General features: G+C 36.2%; 1 non-coding gene across 1 annotated transcript; it reads left to right on the forward strand.

Moving 5' to 3' along the window:
* Positions 1-357: 357 nt before the first annotated feature.
* Trnav-gac (transfer RNA valine (anticodon GAC)) lies at positions 358-429 on the forward strand. The gene has a single exon. It is a non-coding gene; the product is annotated as a tRNA-Val (tRNA).
* Positions 430-7,351: the final 6,922 nt, after the last annotated feature.

Genomic DNA, 7,351 nt, shown 5'->3' on the forward strand with positions numbered 1-7,351 from the left:
AATATTCGGCATGAACCAAATAAGAAAAAAATCAAAAGCGCATTAAAACTCTGCAATCACTTAAGTGACAATTGCACGCGTGCAAGTGTCACTTAATTGCTTATATTAAACATATTAAATAATCTTTAAGTATAATAATGTACATGTACGTAGAGACTCTTACCTGCAGGCAAACTGTAAATACGGTTTTGCAAGGATCTGTATAGATTTAAGCTCTGTACTGTGTATTTAATAAATAATAATAACCGTCAATCAACGCGAATTTATATAGTATTTGCAACTGTGACAACGTCACCAGCGACATCTGCATGTGACGTTGTCACAGTTGCAATGCCAAAGTCGCGGTGATTGCCGGATGGTCAACTGGCGGAATTGCTAACGCATTGGACCGACAATCCAAGGATGTGGGTTCGAGTCCCACGTTGGCCAGAGTTGATCAACGTTCATTTTTTCATTGTGATTGACATCTGTACTTACAATTTATAGATTGAAAAATAGAGTTTTAAACTCGGGTTAAAGGCATCATTTCAGCCTCGGACCATTGGCGCTCTCACTGCGTTCGAGCGCCAAACTGCCTCGGCAGAAATGAATGCCTTTTATCCCTTGGTTAACAATCTACTATTTCATTTCTCATGCTCTGAAAGAGGGTTATTGTGGTGTTGGCGCAAAATGTTAGGCATATCCTGGACAGCGCGTCGCACTAATGTCGCAGGAGCTCAGGATCCAGACTCGTCTTTCTGCTATTTGCCGTGGGAGAATGCTTGGCTTTTTTGGGCACTTGGCCCGGCGTGAACCTGATAGCCTGGAAAAGGCTCTGCTAGTTGGGCCTGTTGAAGGACATCGAAAACAGGGAGGGATACCCACACGCTGGTTCAACGCCATTCAAGATGTTACACGCGAGGGGTTCCAGGGTTCCTTAAGGAAGGCAATGAATCGGCCAGGATGCAGAGCACTACATCAGCACAGAGCGACTTATGGTGGTCACGACCCTCAGACATGAAGATTCGACTAGGATTGTTGTTCTAAAAGGTGTGCAGAAAATGCTACATTTCTGCACTAGAGTATTTTACGTTCCAAGTACGATTATTGAAATATTTTTACGATAAGCATTTGAAATTTGGATTTAAATGGATTTGTTATGCAATTTCCATTCTGATATTTGACTACCCATTCCATGATTATGACTACATAACGATATTTGTGCCTAAATTATTTTTTGAAAAAACCCTCAAGAAATACTATAAAAAATTATGCTTAGTCATGTTAAAAAAAAAAACATGCATTTTATTTTCCTCGTATCAAATTAATAAGTAGAGTATTTAACTCGGGTGAAAGGCATCATTTCATCCCTTGGTTAACAATCTACTAGAGTTACTTACTTACTTACTTAATGGCGCAACGACCCAAAATGTGTCTTGGCCTCCGACACGAGTACACGCCAGTTGTCTCGATCCTGCGCCATATCCCGCCAGTTATCGGCATGGAGATCGCGCAAGTCCGCTTCAACCGCATCGCCCCAGCGATACCTGGGACGTCCGATCGGCCTCCGCCCTACCGGGCGTCCCAGGTAGCGCCGCGATCCTCCTCCATTCTCAAATCTACTAGAGTTAAACCAAGATAAGTCTGCAACGATTTTGATAGCACACGCAGTGCAAGTGTTGTTTTAAATGTCAAACTTCTATGAAATTATGACGTACAAATAATACTTCCACTGCGTATGCTATCACAATCGTTGTAGACATTTTTTGGTCTAAACTCTGAAGACGTGCAATAACGCATTTTGTAATTCCTGCAACATTAAGTCAGGCATTTGAATATATACCTACATTAAATATCGTCACTGAATGGAGAATACATTAAACCATAACGTACTTATAACAATTATGAATTAGGATTCCACACTGCCTCTCTGGAGATGTTAGGCGGATACAGTCGGACTGCAACCCGACTGAAATATGTATGGGAACTGCACGCCGACATTACAAATTGCAGTCGCGTTGCAGTCCGTCTGTATCAGCCTTTAGAATTACTATTGTAGTTTATGTCTCGATTCGATAACAATAGCAGTGTCTTATCGAAACCCAGTAGGTAAGCGACATTCAGGTGGAATGCCTAGCAATGAAAACACTACAATACATATTTATATTAACTACTTACAAATTATTAGCTACTTATGACTAATAAGATTTCACAACACGGCGAGAGCGAGGCGATACTGATATTGATACCTCGCTCCGACTACCGCGGCAGATATGATTTACTCTGCCTATAGTACATCGCTTGCACGGCATTCCGCATTATTTACGAGTGCCTACATAATGCAAGCGATGTAATGCGAATGCATTATGCACACCGTGTGTATCGGCCTTAAATCTACACACGGAACAACACTGTGCGATCACTAAAGTCCCTAATAGCATGTTGGCTTCCTCGATGGTCCGGTCGCGATGATTCCCGTCGAGTGTCTTCCGCATCAGGTTCATCTTGAGACGGAGGCTTTTCTTTGGGATGTGTTCGTAGCTTCTTCACATTCATAAGCGCACTGTAATAAGTAATAATAGCACAATCAAAATAAGGTGAACCTCGAAATCTCTAGAACAGTCCTGAAATGTCACCATTTGGGAACCTGGAGGAACCGCAGCCATCTTGGAAAGTGTGTACCATCCTGGAGAATTAAATATGGAGAATCCTGGAAATTAAATATTCCTAGCTTAAAATAATATTTGAACCCTATTCAAATTTTCAACCCCCTTTTAACCCTTTTAAGGAATGAATTTTTAAAAATGCTGAAATTACAGCAACAGTACAAGACTGCAATAGTACAACCTACCTATAATAACCTATAATATGGTGGAAAGATTTGCTGGCTAGGGATGAGGTCTTGGTGGCTCAGATGGCAGAGCGCTGGAGTATCGATCCAGAGGCCGTGAGTTCAAGTCTCACCCAAGGCAGTAATTTTTCCCCTCTTATTTTTTTATTTTTATTTATTTATTTTCCCACAAAGGTATACAAGATACACTTGTGTCCGTCGTGTACAATACATTGTTGTTACATATCAGTTTTATTATTAGTAGTAATACTCGTAATTAAACACTCATACAGACTTAGTGGGATCCCTTTGTTTCCCATAAACTTATTGTTTCGAATTTCGATAGTCAGAAATTGATATCCATATAATTTTTGGACATAAACATCAATAGTCATAATTTTTGTTAAGTATAACGTTTCATAGTTCTAATGTTAAACATCTATAATATTAAACGCTATAATCACCAAAATTGTTGAGTATAACATTCAAAGGTATATCAATAATTATTCAGAAATATTTTAAGGCATATATTTTATCGGACAAATGGTCGTTACTCATATCGTTTTAATGTCATCTCTTTGTTTCCCATAAACTTACTGTTTCGAATTTCGATAGTCAGAAAATGATATCCTCTAATATTCTAATATTTAGAGCTATAACATTAAACACTATGACTTTCAATAATTATGTCAAACAAAGGGCCATGTGGTGTACTATAGTCAGACTAATGGTTCTAGATATCATGTAGGTGGTATCATATAACCGGGTCTAATGTTTAGTTACCTATGTATGTGGGTAAGAGTGTTGTTAGCATGTAGTTAGTCACCATGTATGTGGTGTACTATAGTCAGACTCTAATGGTTCTAGATATCATGTAGGTGGTATCATATAACCGGGTCTAATGTTTAGTTACCTATGTATGTGGGTAAGAGTGTAGTTAGTATGTAGTTAGTCACCATGTAGGTGGTGTACTATAGTCAGACTCTAATGGTTCTAGATATCATGTAGGTGGTATCATATAACCGGGTTTAATGTGTAGTTACCTATGTATGTGGGTAAGAGTGTAGTTAGTATGTAGTTAATAGTCACCATGTATGTGGTGTACTATAGTCAGACTCTAATGGTTCTAGATATCATGTAGGTGGTATCATATAACCGGGTCTAATGTTTACAGCCATGTAGATGTGCTGTTTGAGTGTGGCCATGTAGTGTGCTACCAGAGAATCCATTTTAGTTTGAGTTTAATACGAGTTTGAGTTTAATACGAGTTTGAGTTTAATACGAGTTTGAGTTTAATACGAGTTTGAGTTTAATACGAGTTTCGAGTTTAATACGAGTTTCGAGTTTAATACGAGTTTCGAGTTTAATACGAGTTTCGAGTTTAATACGAGTTTCGAGTTTAATACGAGTTTCGAGTTTAATACGAGTTTCGAGTTTAATACGAGTTTCGAGTTTAATACGAGTTTCGAGTTTAATACGAGTTTCGAGTTTAATACGAGTTTCGAGTTTAATACGAGTTTCGAGTTTAATAAGAGTTTCGAGTTTAATACGAGTTTCGAGTTTAATACGAGTTTCGAGTTTAATACGAGTATATAGTACGAATTGTCTGAATAGTCTAGAGCTGATTATGAATGTGGCCATGTAGTGCGCTGCTAGTCTACAGCCATGTAGGTGTGCTGTTTATGAGTGTAGCCATGTAGTGTGCTACTAGAATCTGCATCTGCAGCCATGTAGATGTGCTGTTTATGAGTGCGGCTATGTCGTGTGCTGCCAGAGAGTCCATAGATGTTGTATTTAGTACGGGTTTGCCGTTACAGTTGAAAGTCAGAGTTAGGATCTGTAGAGTTTATTTTGAGTTTAAAGAGTTTATTTTGAGTTTAAAGAGTTTATTTTGAGTTTAAAGAATTTATTTTGAGTTTAAAGAGTTTATTTTGAGTTTAAAGAGTTTATTTTGAGTTTAAAGAGTTTATTTTGAGTTTAAAGAGTTTATTTTGAGTTTAAAGAGTTTATTTTGAGTTTAAAAAGTTTATTTTGAGTTTAAAGAGTTTATTTTGAGTTTAAAGAGTTTATTTTGAGTTTAAAGAGTTTATTTTGAGTTTAAAGAGTTTATTTTGAGTTTAAAGAGTTTATTTTGAGTTTAAAGAGTTTATTTTGAGTTTAAAGAGTTTATTTTGAGTTTATTTTGAGTTTAAAGAGTTTATTTTGAGTTTAAAGAGTTTATTTTGAGTTTAAAGAGTTTATTTTGAGTTTAAAGAGTTTATTTTGAGTTTAAAGAGTTTATTTTGAGTTTAAAGAGTTTATTTTGAGTTTAAAGAGTTAATTTGAGTTTAAGGAGTTTATTTTGAGTTTAAGGAGTTTATTTTGAGTTTAAAGAGTATTTTGAGTTTAAAGAGTATTTTGAGTTTAAAGAGTATTTTGAGTTTAAAGAGTTTATTTTGAGTTTAAAGAGTTTATTTTGAGTTTAAAGAGTTTATTTTGAGTTTAAAGAGTTTATTTTGAGTTTAAAGAGTTTATTTTGAGTTTAAAGAGTTTATTTTGAGTTTAAAGAGTTTATTTTGAGTTTAAAGAGTTTATTTTGAGTTTAAAGAGTTTATTTTGAGTTTAAAGAGTTTATTTTGAGTTTAAAGAGTTTATTTTGAGTTTAAAGAGTTTATTTTGAGTTTAAAGAGTTAATTTGAGTTTAAGGAGTTTATTTTGAGTTTAAGGAGTTTATTTTGAGTTTAAAGAGTATTTTGAGTTTAAAGAGTATTTTGAGTTTAAAGAGTATTTTGAGTTTAAAGAGTATTTTGAGTTTAAAGAGTATTTTGAGTTTAAAGAGTATTTTGAGTTTAAACAGGAAAAAGCATTGGTATGCTGGTGTAGGGGGAAAAGAAAGTTTAACGAACAATCATGCAGCGCACTGAAATTTAATTACAGGGTAAAATGGATTCCGATATTGACACCCCGAGATCACCTAGACTGCCGTCACGAGCAAGACTGATGCAGAGTCGCGGTAGACGCTGGAGGTCAGCGACGGTCTACCACTGAGGACGCTGTGGACTGCGACAGCCGAGCGTGAGTCTAGTCTGAAGACAGATGTCGTCACCACAGCAGGCGCTGACGACGAGGGCCTCGCTCAGATGACCCGTACGAAGAAGGACCGCGGGAGTCAAGGCGACGCTCAAGAAGGACCTACAGTGGAGGACGTCATCAAGCATGTAACTAGTATTGTAATTTGAAAAAAAATGTTTGATTTCAGAGAGAAAACATTAGATAATTGCAACTGTTGATTACAAACCTGATGAAGCCATTAATGTAATTACGTAGCTTCCCATAAACAGTTCCTACATTTACCATAAAAGGTCTACCAATTTGATTATTGATGTCAGTTATTATTGCTTATGCTGTGGTAGTTGTCTTTCTTCTTATTCTGATATATCAGGCTAAATTTTATTGCTCGTGCCATGTTTGTTATAAGTAGAACTTAATCGAAAATAAGTATGTTACAGTGCTATATCAATGCAATAAAATTTGGGCTTATTCTACGAGTATAAGTAGGTACGTGCCGATAATAATGTCTGCAATCCTGCGTGTAATTAGCTAAATTAACAAATCGTATGGGGTTGACAGTGTGGACGATGTATTTCGTGAATGTTAACATGATCAGTAGTATAAGTAGGTATTTAGATAGGTATCCCTTTTTATGTAACAGCAATAACTAGTCTGAAGAGTGAATACAGTTTCCATCTGCAATACCTGGTACCATGAGTAAATTAAATAATTTGAAGTTTACCTCTACTAGAGTTGCTGTAATTCTTTGTATTATTTTATTGTATTCTGGTGTACAATGAAGAGTACTGGTATTGTATAAACAGACTAACTATAATAGGATTGAAAAGGCATTGGGCAACACGACAGAGTGTGATATTGTTGTTGATGATGTTGATCGTGCACCGGAGGTAGCACGCAGTCGGTTGGCCGAGTGTGATATTTCATAAGATTTCAAGAATAAATTATAATTATTTTATGTGAGTTATGTTAAACTAATGGCATTCAGTGGGTAGTGATTAGAAATGTGATTTGTGTTTACCCGAATATTTGTTAATTAATCTGTTGGTAGCCGCGAAAAGGACCCTTCTCTCCTACCCACCAATTCAAATGATGAAGAAGTATAAATGTAACTTACCATGGGTTGGAAGGGGCATTCTCGCTTTGGCGCTTGAACCGGTAACATTGAGTAGGAAGGCTTACTGCGTGTTAAGTTAAGAATGTCGAATGTCGAAAGTGTTGAAGTAAGAACTTGGAGCAGAATAAAAGTAATTAATTGTACCCAGGACTTTGATTCATCACATGATAATAATTGATATTCTTTTCCAGGAAGGTACATGTGTTATACCATTTTTGAATCTGCATAACATGTTCAATGTTTTGACGTTATTTGCTCATTACTTTTCTAGTAATTTTTATTCACGACAGGTGGTCAAATTCGAAATTGATGTTTCGCTGTGAATTTAATTCAAGATTAAACCAGTACTTTTTTGTATTTTACATTGTTTATCGATA

This window comes from Cydia fagiglandana, chromosome 10 (genome assembly GCF_963556715.1).
Source record: "Cydia fagiglandana chromosome 10, ilCydFagi1.1, whole genome shotgun sequence".
In the NCBI taxonomy this organism is placed as follows: Eukaryota; Metazoa; Arthropoda; class Insecta; order Lepidoptera; family Tortricidae; genus Cydia; species Cydia fagiglandana.